Source organism: Hyperolius riggenbachi, chromosome 5, assembly GCF_040937935.1.
Source record: "Hyperolius riggenbachi isolate aHypRig1 chromosome 5, aHypRig1.pri, whole genome shotgun sequence".
Taxonomy (NCBI): Eukaryota; Metazoa; Chordata; class Amphibia; order Anura; family Hyperoliidae; genus Hyperolius; species Hyperolius riggenbachi.
The window spans coordinates 91565952-91583973 of NC_090650.1; the positions used below are offsets into that span (position 1 = coordinate 91565952).

Genomic DNA, 18022 nt, shown 5'->3' on the forward strand with positions numbered 1-18022 from the left:
ATTGTTTCTAGCCTTGCTTTCAGTCCGCATTTATGACATCCTTGTTAGGCTTCTTTCATTTTCACATTCCAGCCTATTATTCTTATACCTTTATTACAGTACCAGTGACATTTGACAAATATCTACCATTAGCCCATACTCCCATGAAAATATTTGTAATACAATCAGGGAAGGAATACAGTATAATAGATGGACAAGAATCTGCCCCAGGGTCAACCAAAATATTTAACAAGTGACCAGAAATCTAATTATGCCATTCAAAGCCGGGTTCATCATCTTCTCTATTAGTTTTAATATGCTTTTTTAACATCTACAGTAACAATCATGCTATTCCTGATGTAAGAGTTACCAACCATGTCTGATTATTTAGTACTGCATTTCCCAAACTGTGAGACAAGACAAGAAACATTTATATTGCTCTTTTCCCCTAGTAGACTCAAAGAGCTGCAGCCACTAGGGCACACTCAGTAAGCAGTGTTAGGGAGTCTAGGACAAGGACTCCTTACTGAATAGGTGCTGGCTTACTGAACAGGAAGAACTGAGATTTGAACCCTGGTCTCCTGTGTCGCATAACGTGCCCCTAACGCAACGCATGGTGGTGTTGAAGTTGGACGTCAGATTGAACTGCGTTATGCAGCTCTCAAAGCAGCCGCTCCAGGTTAGTCATAGGAAGTCCGGATCTTTTTAAGGATTCGGATCATTTGAATCGGATCATTGAAAAGATCTGGATCTTTGAACCGAATCATTTGAATCATTTTACTAGGGAAGCAGACTGGGTGAAATGACTAACAGGACAGGACTTTCCCAGCACTGTACATTCTGTATCTTCCTGTTTCTTCCAGACAGACATCAACTGTAAACCGAATCTATCATTGTGATGATCCGGATGATTCGACTCACAAAAAAGATCCAGATGAAATGAACGATTCGTTCATGATCCGGACAACACTACAATCCCACCACGAGTCACCACAGTGCAGTGAATATTAATTAGCCATGTGGCTGGCTGCAGAGGAGGAGGTGAGACCTCCTCCTCCAACATTACTGAGCATGTGCAAACAGTCTAACGTGGCTTAGCCCAGTATAACGTACAGCACGCAGCACTTTGTTTAAACGTGCTGCGTTACTATGTAACACAACGTGTGCACTGTGAACAGCCCATTGATTTTACAGTGCTGTGAGTTAGGCTGCATTACTGGCTGCTGTAACGTGGGACTTTAACGTCCCACTGTAAAACCAGCCTTAAACTTAAAGGTCAACTGAAGTGAGAGGAATATGGAGGCTGCCATATGTGTTTTCTTTTAAACAATTCCAGTTGCCTGGCTATCTTGCTGATCTCTTTGGCTGCAGTAGTGTCTGAATAACACCAGAAACAAGCATGCAGCTAATTGGACAGATCTGACAATGTCAGAAACACCAGATCTGCTGCATGCTTGTTCAGGGTCTATGGCTTAAAGTATTAGAGGCAGAGGATCAGCAGAACGGCCAGGCATCTGGTGTTGTTGTTTAAAAGGAAATAAATATGGTGGCCTCCATATCCCTCTGACTTCAGTTGTCCTTTAACTGGAATAACATTAATAGGCAGTACTGAGCAGTATTACTAAAACTAGTAAGTACTCAAGATTTGCTGTATTCTTGTCAACAGTTCTGTCCAAAACTGAATTTAAAAAGGAATAAAGAGTACTCATTAACGATTATACTTCAATAAAAAGAGACTATCGTTATCCCTATCAGTTTCTTCAATCATTTCTAGGAAAAACAGAGAGGTATACTTTTCTTGTTTGCTTTTGCTGAAATAGGAAAGGGTTAATGTAAATGGAACACCATTTCTGGCCGGTTATTGTGTCGTGTATGGAGAACACTCAGCTTCTGATGGTCTGTAGATGGAGAACAACTCCCAGCTTTGTATCATATTGAAGCATGCCGACTGAGACTCAAGGCCTAATGAAAAAGGACAGGAAGCGGGGGTGGGGGAGAAATCAGGACCTCGCAAAAGAATTGAAAGTTTGGAAACGCAAGAATGAAGGAGGTAATTTCGTGATTAACAAAGAAATGATGATTTTACTTTAAAAAAAAAAAAGTACTGTATGGCTGTTTTGTAATGCAAAATTAGTATTGATAAAGCGCTGACATCTCCCGCAGTGCTTTACTTAGTATATAGTCTTGTCGCTTAGGGCCCTTGCAAAAGGACCACTATCATAAAATTGTAACATTTAAAATACATGTAAACACAAACAGTTTGTTTCTTCCAGAGTAAGATGAGCCATGAATTACATTTCTCCTATGTTGATGTCACTTACAGGAGTTAGTAAAAAACTGAAAAAAACTGACAGGTTTTGGGCCAGTCCATTTCTTCACTGGGGGTTGCCCTTTATTATTTATAAAGACATTCCCTGAAAAGGATTTATACAAAGATGCTGGCCAGCCACCTTGATCGCTGCACACTTTTGGGGCATTTGGAAGGAGAACTTAGCACGCCTAAAAGGTTAGGGTGTGCTAACTACAGTGCTAAGTTTGTTAGCACCCCCACAGCTTTTGCTCATCGTGCGCAAAGTTTAGCACCGCGCGATGCGCGCGGAATGTCGCACCGGATACCAGGTGCGCCTATAATGTCTCACCGGGTGCGCCGTTTTCGGCGAAAGCGGTGCGACGTTCCGCGTGCACCACGCGACGCTAAACTTTGCGCGCGTTAACTTAGCGTGCAAAGCCTAGCAGGACCTAAAGCTCTTTAGGTGTGCTAAGGGCCTTTTCACAGTCGTGCTAACACTTTGCACGCTTTTGTGAATCGAGCCCCTACTCTGCTCTTTGTTTCATTTTTCACTGCACAGTCTGCCTGTTAATAATAATCATTCCATAATCATTCTTTAAGTTCCAAAATCATATTTTCTAGAATTGTAAGTATCTTCCATGATAAATCCTGATTACGATCTATATCCCACTTCGGCAGTTTGCACTGTTGTCATGTACACTGACCGTTTGTTCGAAAGGGAAAACACAATACTGAGGAATGTTACTGACATTGCTCCATATATCAGGGCCTCTTAAAATGCATAATCTTTTTATAGTCACTTTGTACATGTGAGTCAGTGGTGATTAAAGCCCAGCTGTGGTGAGCACAACATGAGACATGTCCTCCAGATGTTCTGCCTCATCGCAGAGCAGACTATTACAAGATCCACTTCACTAAATATCTCCCAGCTCACACTGCTGGTTATTGGGCTGTGTTAGGGTGCCTGCTGTGGCTCATGTACTGAGAGACAATCCTCCCTCATCTCATGTTTCCTGCTTAATGGCTCCCTCTCTGATATGACAATAAACTCATCATACATTTCTGCTGATTTTACACAAGATATAAGCTAAGTCTTACCAACACACCCTAATTGTCAGGCAAGATAACACTCATTACTCTAATACATCATTTTTTATCACAAGTAAATCCATTATCTTGCTTCTTTTATTTTATAGGATTGTTTTTTTAGGAAGTATGGCCCTGATACACTAAACTTTCCTCATGAGTTATCACTCCATGGCCCAGATTCAAATAACATTTCTCTTGAAGCTAAGTTGACACCAAATGCATTGCAATGTGCAGCATACAAAAGTAGCGTCTTCCGTTAATACCCACATTGCAATGCATGGTACCCGGATGGTTGGATAGTGTAATGGTTAAGGGCTCTGCCTCTGAAACAGGAGACCTGGGTTCGAATCTCGGCCGTGCCTGTTCAGTAAGCCAGTACCTGTTCAGTAAGGAGTTCTTTGGCCGAAACTCCCAACACTGCTGCTGCCTACTGAGTGCGTTCTAGTGGCTGTCTCACAAGCGCTTTGAGTCGGACAGGAGAAAAGCGCTATACAAAAAAAGGAATTATTATTACCTTCTCTCCATTTGTTTGAAACGTGGGCATAGCGTAAGCGTGTCCGAGGCACTACAAACCTAACCTGCCAATGTGAGTAGGCCCATTGTGGGATCATTGTAGTGCCCTGCTGTGCAATTATTAAGGGCTCTGTCACATTCGACAACGTTGAATAGGCTGCGGCGTGTAGTCAGGATGCTGCGGTGCGACGCTGAGTAGCGGCGGTAGTAATTAATTAACCCGACGGGAAAACACAGATTCCCAACGATAAAAAGCGGGTGCGTCGTACCGCAACGCATGGAAACGCAGCGTCGGGTGTGAAAGGTAAAATGAAAGTCTATGGACTTTCATTTTACCTTGGTTAACGCAAAGTTTCGACTTTGCATTGAAACTGCGAAAAAGGGCTGTAGTGTGGAAGCGCCCTTAATTAAGTACACCTGAAAAAAGATAGGCTCTTGGTGCAAGAGCTCTGCACCAACATTATTATGCACTGAATAAGTACACAATGGGCTTGATTCACAAAACGGTGCTAACCTACTTAGCACGTCTAAAGTATTTAGACGTGCTAACCAGGTTGCTAAGTAGGTTAGCACCGGATTTCTCAATCAGATCGTGCGCAACGTTTTGCGCGCAAAGTTTTACGCCCGCAAAGTCCTATGCGCGCGCTAAGTCCCATAGGCTTTAATGGGCACTTCGCGTGGAGCACCCTGCGCTTTGTGCAGTGCGCGCGTAAAGTTTTACGCACATAACGTTTTGCGAGCGAAATGCTGGTTTAGACGTGCTAAGGGGGTTTTCACAGGCGTGCTAACAGTTAGCACCGCTTTGTGACTCAAGCCCAATGAATAGTGTGCTCTATAGTATACAAGCAAATATAAAATCAAACTACCACAAAGTGGGAACACACCTTTTCCCTTTAGCAATTCAATTATCTTTGCGTTTTCTCTCAGTGGATAATTTTTCAGCGTCTTTGCAAAGTAACTTTTTTGCAAAGTGCCAACTACAACTGTATAATCATGACTGGTACTCTTTAAACATTAATAGCACTTTCAGGAGTTTGCCTTTGAAGCAGATTACGCTGTGTATATTTATAAGTATTGATACTGACAGATAATACATTCTTATATCCAGAGATTTGTTACATAATACACTACCTATAAATAGGTTTTCCTGAACAGGGATTAAAGAAAGCTCTTAATTTAATTAATAGGATTATGCTTTAAATCACATGGCAGAGAAATTTCCTCTTTGTGCCTACACAGTGGTGTTTTTAATTTAGATGTGTCTGAGCAGTTATATTGTGAAGCTTGAGTCCTGGGATATTGGAAATTAGAATCCATGTTTTAGCGCTGAGGCAGGGAGCACACTTGTTTCATTTGCTACGCTGGCCATTGAATGAAATGGCTCACACACATTATCCACAGTTGTTAGCTTCCTACATTCGCATTTTTTTTCCACGATAATCAGGCAACTTTCAGCTTTTTCCCCACACACTGTGCACATCCTCGATTATAATGTACTAGCAGACCCAAGCCCTTTTAAAAACGGGCTCTAGGGTCTGTGTTTTTGCCGCCGCATGCACCATGCAATGATTTTAATGAATTAGACATTTGATTTGATGAAAACAGTAATCTGTCAGGGAAGGCAATAGGTGAGAGGAAGGTAATGAATAGTCACATGACTTTGTTCTCAGGGCCGACTCTAGACTTTTTGCCGCTTAGAAAAAATTGCTGCCCCTCCCCCCCCCCAAGCCGTGGGAGGGGGGGGGCGCCGAGCTGGAGGGGTAGCGGGCAGAAAGGGGGTATTGGGCCTAGCGGTGGGGAGGGGGGTCGGACCCCCCCTCCCTCGCCTGGGTCCCACGATCTGCGCTCCACCTCCAGCTTTAAATATTTACGTAGCAGCCGATAGTAAGAGGGACGGGCGGGATCACTCACCTCTTCCGGTTCCAGCGTGCACTCCACTGACGTCACTTCCTACAACGCCGCCCACTTACAATACAGTGGGCAATGTTGCAGGAAGTGACGTCAGTGGAGCGCACGCTGGAACCGGAAGAGGTCAGTGAACCCCGTCCGTCCCTCTTACTATCGGCAGCTACGGAACTATTTAAAGCTGGAGCGCAGATCGGGGGACCCAGGCGAGGGAGGGGGGGTCCGACCCCCCTCCCCACCGCTAGGCCCAATACCCCCCCCCTTCCTGCCGCAACCCCTCCAGCTTGGCGGCCGGCCCCCCACACCCACGGGCGGGCGGTTGCCGCCCCCCAAGTAGTGCCGCCTGAGTCAAAAGTTTCACCCCGCCTCTTGAGCGGGCCGGCCCTGTTTGTTCTGCATCACATGGTACAGAGCTAGCACTGGGCAAGAGGGGAGTGACAGGTAATAAACAGTCACATGACTTTGTTCTGCATCACAAGGTACAGAGCTAGCACTGTGCAAGAGGGGAACAGCTGGTAATTAATAGTCACATGACTTTGTTCTGCATCACATGGTACAAAGCTAGCACTGGGCAAGAGGGGGGCGGCAGGTAATTAATAGTCACATGACTTTGTTCTGCATCACAAGGCACAGAACTAGCAGTGTGCAAGAGGGGAGCGGCAGGTAATTAATAGTCATATGACTTTGTTCTGCATCACATGGTACAGACCTAGCACTGGGAAACAAGGGTGCGGCAGGTAATTAATAGTCACATGACTTTGTTATGCAACACATGGTACAGAGCTAGCACCTGGCAAGAGGTAAGTAGATGGATGTGTGATGGTACAGCAAAGCACTGCTCACACTAGGGTAGTTCATAAACGTTGGACCACATGACTATAATGTTAAATAAAAATGAAGACACTTCAGTTTTTTGTTTTTTTCATTTTATAACAGTTGCCTGCAGTGAGTGAAGGTGGCCTCATTGTAGTTGAGCCTGAAGGCAAACTTTTATACATTAGGAAATGTATTTTCCTTGCTAATTAAATTATGAAAGGCACCTGTTTAAAAATACAGCCCAAGAAAGACATTCATTTCATGGGTTGCTTTCTGAAACGGCCGTTATGTTTTGGGGATATTATTTTGCTCCCATACAACTTAATTAACTATATATACAAGGCAAGCCTCCATCTGGTAGAGCAATTTACCCGGGATAATTTTGCTGTACCATAACTCAATGAGGCACAGAGGAAAAACTACTGAAATGCTATTTCCTTTGGAAGAGAATTATGTACAATTTCAGCGTGCTTAGAATTTCTAACAGCTAAAACCAACAGGGAGGTATCACTCTCATTTATATGACTTTCCCACGAGGATACCAACAGCACAGAATAAAGCTAGTGCAATTTTTCATCAGCAACTCAAATATTTTGCTTTTAGACAGAAAATAACATTTGGTGACTAAAGTCCTTAACTTACGCAGAAGTTAAGAAATATTTTTTGCTTTGAAAGAATTAACTCTGCAAGCGAAGTGTGTAACCTGATTGCCTTTAAAGTGTTCTATATTTTACTTGTTGCTGTTATGGTTATCGCTATGTGAGGCATGTGATTTTAGTGTTATTTAGATCACTGTTTGTCATATTTCCATTGCAGTCTACATTATCTTCTGTTTAAAGCAGACCTGCAGCAAAAAAACCTTATGAGATAGTGAACAGTATGTGTACTAGTACGAATAATAAATAGAACATTATTAGCCAAGAAAAGAGTCCAGTATTTTAATTTTCAGTTATATAGCTTTTTTTTTATAATGTTGCATCATGCTGTCAGAGCTATAGTTTTAAAACCACACTCTGCCTTTTAAGCTATAAAACAAAGCATAAATAATGACTCTTTGAACTTTACTGCAGTAAAACCTCATCTCAAGCTGTCTCTCATTGTTGGCTGTTTATGTGCTTTAGAAAACAGGACTGTATTCAACAAAGTTGAGTCGAATTGCTCAGAGAAACTCTTTTGCATAGATAACAACTGAGGTTTTTTAACTCTTCATGTGCTGGAAAACAATATGAGACTCTTTTCTTTGCTACTTATGTTATGTTTCTTAGCTGTACTACACATATAAGTCATTGGCCTCAATTCACTAAGCTTTTCTCCTGTCTTTAATAACTCTTCTAGAGTTGTTACCATGGTGATAAGGCATGTAGTATTCAGGAAACATTTTACCTCAGGCAAACCTAAAGTTAAATCTTCTGTCTTTAAGTTAACTCTTCAATCCTTAAAATAACTCCAGAGTTAAAGACAGGCTGTTTATTAACTGCATGTGAAAATAACTACAGAGGAGGTAAATTAACTACAGAGTAGGTAAAATAACTACAGAGGAGGTAACTTAACTACAGAGGAGGTAACTTAAGGAATGAATAGATAAGATAACTCTCTCTTATGTGGAGGTAAGTTTTCTCTTGCCTTATTATCTCCAGCATGATCTTAGTGAATTGAGGCCAAAATCTCATAAGTTTATTTTTGCTTAACGTGTGCTTTAAAGCAGGGGTCCCCAACCTTTCCTGGCCCGGGGACCACTTTCTGACCAAATTTTTTTCCGGGGACCGCCGGGTGTGTGTGTGTGTGTGTGTGTGTGGGGGGGGGGGGGGTCGTGAAGGGGGGGCGGTGTTTAGACGTTGGGTGGAGTGGAAAGTGGAGCGGTTTACGGAGGGGGGGAAGGTTGCTAGGGTGTAGTGGCATAGCTAGCATAGCTGCCCCAGTATAGGGAGTTTAGTTGCCCCAGTATGGCTAGTATAGTGCCCCAGTATAGCTAGTGTAGTGCCCAAGTATAGTGCCCAAGTATAGCTAGTATAGTTCCCCAGTATAGCCAGTATAGTGCCACAGTATAGCCAGTATAGTGCCACAGCAAAAGATGCACAAAATGAGATAGGAAAAAAAAAAAAATATATATATATATATATATATATATATATATATATATATATACTGGTTTGCTGTGCCTATACATACATGTTCATTCTGCTTTGCAATATATATATATATATACACACACATACTGGTGTGTTGTACATACAGTGTCAGGCTCCCAGCGTCAGGCTCCTAGTCTCCCAGCGGCTGGCTCCCAGCGTCTGGCTGGCTCCCAGCAGCTGGCTGGCTCCCAGCGTCAGGCTCCAGGCTCCCAGCATCAGCTCACACCTCTAATGGCGCCCTGCTCTGCGACCAAACTCGCCGCAGTGATGCCGCTTGAAGAAGAGTGTGATTGGCCACAACTATGGAGGGGGCGTGACTGAAGGCCTATGAGCGCTGCCGTGATTAGCCCCACTGATGAAGGAGGCAGGACTGGCGCCTCCGATATGCAGTTCTTCGCCGGCGCAGGAAGGGGGTTGATTGGCCACATATTGAGGGGGCGGGAGTGGCGAACCATGACGTGCACGGCTGCGGCCGTGCATTACAACTAAAAATGACACTGTAAAATGTCCTGCGGACCACTAGACAAGACAAGACAAGACAAATAACATTTATATTGCGCTTTTCTCCTTGCGGACTCAAAGCGCCAACTAGTGGGCCGCGGACCACAGGTTGGGGACCCCTGCTTTAAAGGACACTCGAGGTGAAAACAAACTAATGAAATAAACGATTGTATCTATCTTCCTTCTCCTAAAAATCACTGTTTAAGATATTTCACGGTTTTATTATGTTTAAATCTACTTTTTAAGTTTTAACTGTTTTATTGTTTTTGCTCAATGATACATTCATTGAAGTATGCTAGAGCTAAAATCTATGAACTATTGACCCTTTTTATCTCTTTCCTGCTCTCAGAAGCCATTTTCTGCTAGGAAAGTGTTTTATAGTTGGAATTTCTTATCAGTGAGGGTCACACTGTAGTCACTTCCTGTCTGAGTCAGGACTGAGTCAGCCACTTACATGCCTGATATTTAACACTTTCAGGCAGAGAAAGAAAAAAAGGAGCACAGCATAGTTATTTGTGTGCTAGGCACTGTGCATACACATGTTTATCTCATTATGTCACATGTCACCTCGGGTATCCTTTAAAGGAGAACTGAAGGAAGGCTTTTGTGAGAAGGGGATACTTGAAATTACAGGTTGAAAAAAAACAGGTTGATAATTGGATATACACTGTATAAAGACCAGAGGTGTATGGAGCACCTTTTTATGGGCAAAATGTGCTAGGAACTGCAGTACAACTTGCTTGCTTGCACTGACCATGGAACTAACCCCTGTACAAGGCATTTAGCTACCATGCCAGGTTAGTAAACCTCTAAAAGCCATATTATTAATTAGTTATTATTATTTAGTTTTTATATAGCGCCAAAACCTTCCACAGGGCTGTACAGAGTATATTGTCTTGTCACTTCACTGTTCCTCAGACGGGCTCATAATCTAATGTCTATGCATGTATTGTGTAGTGTATCATATTCTAGGGCAAATGTATGGGACGCCAATTAACTTATCTGTATGTTTTTGGGATGTGGGAGGAAACCGGAGTGCCCAGAGGAAACCTACGCATGCATCTGGAGAACATACAAACTCCTTGCAGATAGTGTCCTGGCTGGGATATGAACCGGGGACCCAGCATTGCAAGGTGACGCCACTGCCACCACTATGCCACTGTGCTGCCCACGATACCACCATGTTGCCATTTACATGTTATTTGTCAATTTACAGAAAGCCTTTGGTCTACACTAAAAAATATCAGAACCACCACATTTTAAATCTGAAAAAATAAAGGAGAACAGTCAAAACTAAAAACAATAAATTAAAAAAAAAGTGCCCGCCATTTAGAAGCATTCGGCATTGGGCTCTATGACTTGTGGAGTAATGGTTGGGTACCAGTTCCCCGCATGATCTGAATTCCTCATTCTATTACTAGTTGGATCTCGGAGATACTAGCCTATGTCAGTCCTGCTCAATTTGCCGGGGTTGAACGATCTGAACTGTTTATATGCAAAGTCTCAAATTATATTTGACTTAATGTGTTGTTAAACTGTCTTTCTCGAGCCACGGTAAGGTCAGTTCATTTAAAAGAATGAGGATGAAAACCATCAGGCAAGAAGACGTGTTTGTGGCACTGATTTAGAAGACTGAAGTGGTATTAAGTGTCTTGGGAAAGAAAGGGATTAACATGTATAAAAAAGGTCAAGAACTATTTTGCACTGATGATGTTTTGCAACTAGTTTGTCAGCAGTGGGAATGGGGATTAAGTGCTCTTCACTTTATTGTCCCCTTTATTATTGTATATTTAGTGCTGGAAGTCCTAATGCCGTCTGACCTTTCTTACACATTGGACCCAGACAGATAAGGGCCGTGGTCCACTAACACGTCTATGGAATGTGGGACATTTCATCTAAGCTCTCTGAGGCTTTTATTGGTTCCCTTGGGTGAGAAGACCAAGATGGAAACACTGATATGTCATTTTATTGCACTGTTGTCTTTTTGTCTCTTCTTCATACTATTGTGCCAATTGCAAACTGGGAATCACTCCTGCTTTCCTGAACCTCAGGGTGGACTTTGTTTCATTATCTCTATGGTTGACTGAGATAGATTCTTAGAGATTCCCATCTGCACAGCATTGCTCAGTTATTTAAATACTGATGGATCCAGAAACGTGTACAGCAAGCCATATTCACTACTGTGTGCCTCACATATACCCAGCACAGAAACAGTAAACACAAGGGTGAATGGTGTGACTGCAATAAGTCTGTTAAAAGTATGGGTGGACTTCACCATTATGTCTGCAGAAAATCAACGTCATCATAGAAATTAGAAATTCCACATGGAATGTATTGCAAAATCCTGTAAAAATCACCCTACTGGCCGGCACAGAGGTTCCAATGAGAATCTAAAAGCACAATTACAGTCTCACAATAGAAACCTGTCTCCCAACTCCTTATAGTTATAGTCCTTATAGTTATCCTACCTTCCATTTTACCAAAATAATGTTATCTGTGTAAAAATTCCCTTACCATGTCCCCAAGGTTAATGCACAGTTAGGACTGGGAGCAGCCATACTGCATGGTGATGTCACATATCAAATTAATGGTTAAGAGAAAAAAAAATCATACTGCTGCCTACAATCAGTGCAGCTGTCATACAGATAAGCTCCTCACTCAGCTCGCTGAGTAGCCTTATCTTCCCCAGCACTTAACAGAGTATATAGTCCTGTCACTAAAGGTGGCCATACACTTCTAGATTTGCAGCAGATTCGACCTTCAGATGGATTTCTGTCAGATGCCTGTCAAGTTGAATGTGACAGGAATCTATCTGATGTGTGCCACACACTAGGAACAGATTTTGGAAATCGATCCAAATGCATTATTAGATTATTAGATCGAATGCAACTCTATGGGCCATCGATCCATTGTACAGTGCCACGGAATATGTTGGCGCTTTATAAATAAATAAGAATAATAATACATCAATCCAGTCAGATAGATCAAATCCATCAAAATCGGCCGCAAATCGATTGATCGGCTAGTTCGATAGAATCGATTTTCGATCGATTCTATAGAATCAATCGATCAATCGATCGATGGCTGAAATCGACTAGTATAGGGGCCCCTTAACAGTCCCTCAGAGGAGCCAACTATCTAAATACTACCATATCAAAACAAAGAACACTGTTTGATGAACCAATTATGATACATATGTTTTTGGGATGTGAAAAAAACTAGTGCCCAGATAAAACCCACATGGACACAAAGACCAAAAAACCTCCATGCAGTGTAAACAGTGGCCTGGCCCAGATTTAAGCTAGGCCACCTTTTTCTGCAAAATGAGAGAGCTATACTTCTGTAATTTGCACTGAAAACGATTTATTGTATAGCACTGCTCAATACAATTGTGACTTATAAATAAAGGATAACAATAATATTGGTCTATTTTTGTTATTTTAAGAGTAGAGGAGAAGTTTCCAAAATCATCACATATGTTTTGTAGTAGCTAGATCCTTTCAGAAATACTGTGAAAAATACGCAATTATAACAAAAATCCAAAGCAACTAAAAAGTTATTGTACAGCCATACTCTGACTAACTTTCTGCGTAACTCCAAATTTACTCCATATGTTGTCCCTGTTCCGCATTTTAGCAGGGGAGGTTTAATGCATCACTTAATTTCTACCTCCAAGGGTTAGTGTCCCCTCCAGCAACAACAAAGAAGTGTGACCTCACAGCTTAATTGTGCAGATTATCCACTTACAATTAATTGCCACATTCAGTAGTGAGTAAAGCAAACAACAAATAACTGCTAAAATCCCATAGCTGGGGCTTCATCAATTACTGCACTGAAATGGCACTCAGTTCTCAGTATACTATGTAATTTTCCAGTGGTGGGTAGCACTTGACAGAATACAAGAAAAATCAAGACTTCCACAGCTTGTGAGCCTTTTAACAACATTGTAGGACTGTGTTCAGCCAAAAAGGTAATTACCAGGCAGCAAAGGTTAAAAGTGGATCTGCCAGGAAGATTCCAAGACTGCTTTACTTACTAAGGAGATCACTGGAGAACAGCATTCCGGCCTTGAAAATAAAGTTTGTCAATATTAGATGGCAAAAATTTGTAACTCGGACTTGAGTCAAAGCAAAAGATAACAAGGCTTTCCAAATGTTTAGTAAGATAGTGGTCAAATTATTGCAGTGCCATGCATTCACCTGTAGTGCCAATATCTGGGTTATCCAAGTATGGAGGATAATATTTCTTCAATGACCTCGATCCATAGAGAACCTTACCGAAGCTGGCCCAACATGTAAGAAAAATGGGGTACACCCAGCCACTCTCTCCAACTACCTGTGCCTGACCACCCCGGGCACCTCCCACTCCCATGTGAGACTGCAGGACTTTTTAAGAACTGTTTCCACTCTCTGGAACTCCCTTCCACCACTAATTAGGCTTGCCTCATCCTTCAACACCTTCAAGCAAGCCCTCAAAATGCAACACTTTAAGAATGCTTACCCCCCCCCCCTCTCCCGCAAAGTCCGTCCACTTAGTGTATCCAACTTGATCTTGCACCCTCTTTATCTGGTACCCTTCTGGCAGACTGATTTGGACTTGATTTATGTGGCCTCTAAGACATAAACTCTGTTACATGATCTTGTACCTTTTTGCCTGTCTCCCTATGTATCTATTGTTTAGCGCTGTGTAATGCATTGCCGCTTTATGAATACAATAAATAATAATAACATGTAAAAGTGGAGCAGTTGCTCAGGCATAAACCAGACACCCTCAGGTATGTAAGTATCTTGGTCAGCTTATGTGTCATGCCATCCTGCCATGTTTATCATTACTAACATGAACAGGGCCTACATAGCTACAGAATGGGACCTATTTTTCATGCAGCAGTAGGGTATTGTACCGTGTTAGCCATCAGTAAAAGCAAAAAGTTTTAAATCAGGATGATACCATTTATTGGCTAATTGAAAATTAATAAGAATATACAAGCTTTCGGCCTTGCAGCCTTCGTCGGGCTTATATCCTGTACATCCTCTACAGGATGTAAGCCCGACGAAGGCTGCAAGGCCGAAAGCTTGTATATTCTTATTTATTTTTAGTTAGCCAATAAATGGTATCATCCTGATTTAAAACTTCTTGCTACTTTATATGTATAAGATTTCCGTATTCAACAGTTTGGCCTTGTTAAAGGGACACTTAAGCCAGAAAAAAAAATGAGTTTTACTCACCTGGGGTTTCTACCAGCCCCCTGCAGCAGTCCTGTGCCCTTGCAGCCACTCACTAATCCTCTGGTCCCCCGCTGCCAGCTAGTTTCGTTTTTGCCGACAGGCCCGTCAGGACTGGCCACGCGTAGCTTTTTCCGCATACCCCACTGTAATTAGCGCTATTGCGGGCCACAACGCGTACAAAAATACGCGTTGCCGCATATCTATGCGTTCGTAATGCGGCAACGCGTATTTTTTTACACGTTACGGCCCGCAATAGCGCTAATTACAGTGGTGAATGCGGAAAAAGCTACGCGTGGCCAGTCCTGACGGGCCTGTCGGCAAAAACGAAACTAGCTGGCAGCGGGGGGACCAGAGGTTTAGTGAGTGGCTGTGAGGGCACAAGACTGCTGCAGGGGGCTGGTAGAAGCCCCAGGTGAGTAAAACTCATTTTTTTTTCTGGCTTAAGGTTCACTTTAACCACTTCAGCCCGTGGTTTGTTTTCACCTTATGGACGAGAGGAATGTTCACATTTCAGCGCTTCTCCCTTTCATTTCCCAATAACTTTATCACTGCTTATCACAATGAAATGATCTATACCTTGTTTTTTTTTGTCACCAATTAGGTTTTCTTTGGGTGATACGTTATGCTACATTATTACTTTATTCTTATTCTGGAAATAATAAAAAAATGGAAAAAAAAATCCTTATTTCTAAGTTTTTTCAGTCATTATAGTTCTAAAATAAAGCGTTAAACTGTGGATAAAAGCCACACATTTTATTTGCCCATTTGTCCCGGTTATTGCAACGGTTATTGCAACGTTTAAATTATATCCCTAGTACAATGTATGGTGACAATATTTTATTTGGAAATAAAGGTGCATTTTTTCAGTTTTACATCTGAAAAACAAAACTTTTCTTAATCTTCCTTTGTAAATGCAAAAAAAAATCCACACTAGAGATTTTTTAGATTGTCTTTTCAATAGCTATAAATATAGCCAATACAAAAAAATTAAACAATGATCCAATCAATATCAATCATAAAATTGAGTGCACTCCATTTTCAGAAAATTGTAACAGGCCTTAAAGTGTACCTAAGATGAAAAAAAAAATCATACATACCTGGAGCTTCCTCCAACCCCCTTCGGGCCTGATCGCTTCCTTGGCGTCGTCCTACTGTATCTTCTGTAAGTGCTCCCAGTATCTTTGTCCAGTCGGTGCGCACTCCCCCTTCTCACTCCTAAACTGTAGAACTACACAGGCACAGAAAGCTTCACTTTCAGCGCGACAGGGCAGGTGCACAGCCGGGCCACGCATGCTCAGTAAGCCCAAACTAGCCAAAAATACCGGGAGCCCTTGCAGAAGATCCAGGAGGTGGAGGATGGCACTGAGGGAGGGATCAGGCAGAATTTTTGTTTTCTTTTCATCAGGTTCCCTTTAAAAGGAGCTTCTATAAACTGTATTTGTCAGGCTATATTTGTAAGGCAATAACGCCAGCTTGTTTCAAGTCTCTTCCTCAAGCCTATAAAGACAACTAAAGATCTTGCAATCATTTAGAACAATATTTGCCAAAAAGAGGATCCATAAGAATTCTCAAGAATTGGCCAATATAAACCAATATGAATGCATCCACTGTTAGCATAAGGACCCCTCTAGGAGATTGGCCTTGACTACGGCAGAGGGGTTTAACTCACATGCCTATTGGATATGCGGCACCAACAGTCTTGTTTATTTTGGGATGTTGTGTTAGCCACAAGCTATCTGTGAGTTTTGAGCCCAGGACCCTTTAAATTTAGCTCTGTGCATTCGTGCAGTCTTGTGAGCTCCTCATAGGTTATCAGCCTGATCGAACGACTACCAATGTTTTTGCTTTAAACCAATATGAAACCCAGAAGTAGGAAAACCATACAAACAGTCATGAACCAGTACCGGACATCTCCAGACCCAGGATAATGTGCAGTGACAACAATACTTGTGTGATACTGAATAAAGCCTACGGCATATTTCTATATTACTAGTCATGTCATGCTCAACATGTATACCGTATGTACTTCTGAGCAGAACAAAGATGAACCATAGAGCCTGTTAGAAGTTGTATGAGAGCACTGAAGATCTCTAGATTTGCAGGGATTTCATTCTGCCCTATGCTTTTAAATATACGTATTATATTTAGTAGTGGAGACTTAAAGTGGATCCGAGGTGAACTTTTACACATTGCATAATTGTGTTCCTTTCCTATTGTTTATAGGGCATTCCTCAAGCCAAATACTTTTTTGTTTTTGTTTTAATACTCTAATTCCCTATAAACTAAACAAGCCATGCCCACAGGTTTTCAGAGAGCCAAGGCACTTTCAGACAGTAGCAAGGGCTCATGGGAGCTCAGTCTGGGCAGGAGGAGGGGGAGGTATTACTAGCCAGAGATTTCAGAGGCAGAGGGGAGGAGGGAGGAGGAGGGGGGAATTACGTTTTTTTGCTCAAGATGCAGATAAGCCTGCCTGTGTGTAATGTTTACAAGCAACATGGCTGCTGTCATTGTATCACAGAAAAAATAATCATATTCTATTAAAGCTGTTTGCAGCTAGATTTACTGTGTAAACTATCTAAATTTTAGATAAGATATATAGACAAGTTACTTGTTATAGTTAGTTTTTCATCTCGGATCCCCTTTAAGGCCCAAACACACGGAGTACAAATTTCTGTACAGACACGTGTTGAGAGACAGTTCGTGTGACAGTTCGTTCATGTGGACACGGCAAGCGACAAAGACAGTCTGCAGACACAGCCATGTCCGAGCGATTAAACTGGTGAATTGCTTGCGTTTTCTGTTGCGTGAACCATCACAAAGTCTGTCGTTGTCCTTACATGTGTATGGAAGTCGTCTGCAGACAGTAGAGTCGCTCTCAACAGACATCCGGTTGTCGGCTCTACCTGTCACGGACAACTTCCGCCTGTCTTCGCCTTTCTGTTGTCGCATGTGTACAACTGTCGCAAGCACAAATTGACGCTGCCATTAATCAGTTGATGTCTCTTGTCTGTTTGTCAATGCTCACAGCTACAGACATTTGTACGTCGTGTATATGGGCTTTTTTACACTCGGTATCAATAAGAATAGTCTTTTATTGCTCATAGGCACAGGAAAAAAAAGCTTAACCTTTTGGGCAAAGGTTATAAATGTGTGCCTGTCCATCACTGTAAGCCTCCTCATGCCATCATTGACTATCCTATGGCCAGAATTGCAAGACAATCTCTTATTGTTCCACAAGCCTACAGCAAAGATTGTTGGCTACCAAAATGAGCGAGAGGTCATCAGACTCGTGTCAGGGTTCCTGTTTCTTTTCCTGATAAAACCAGCATAAATACATAAGGGTTATATAGCTAAGGGCAAGAATTAACTCTTATTGTTCTTACTGTGATTTAATAGGTAAACAGGGACTCCTGCATCATGTTAAATTGTCATCTTAATTAATGAAATATGGTGAAGCTAGGGAATCATTAACTCTGTAGAATAGGCACTCCGCACTTACGGCATTCAGAATTCCTCATTTCTACAAGATGAGAGACGCCGTTTTTGAATAATGTTATGGGAAATAGTTTTATCTG

The 18022-nt window shown here is 42.0% G+C and overlaps 1 protein-coding gene across 4 annotated transcripts in view; it reads right to left on the minus strand.

The window, feature by feature from the left end:
* HDAC9 (histone deacetylase 9) overlaps positions 1-18022 on the minus strand; it is a 660228-nt gene that overhangs the window by 64154 nt on the left and 578052 nt on the right. The gene's annotated exons all lie outside the window — the stretch shown is intronic.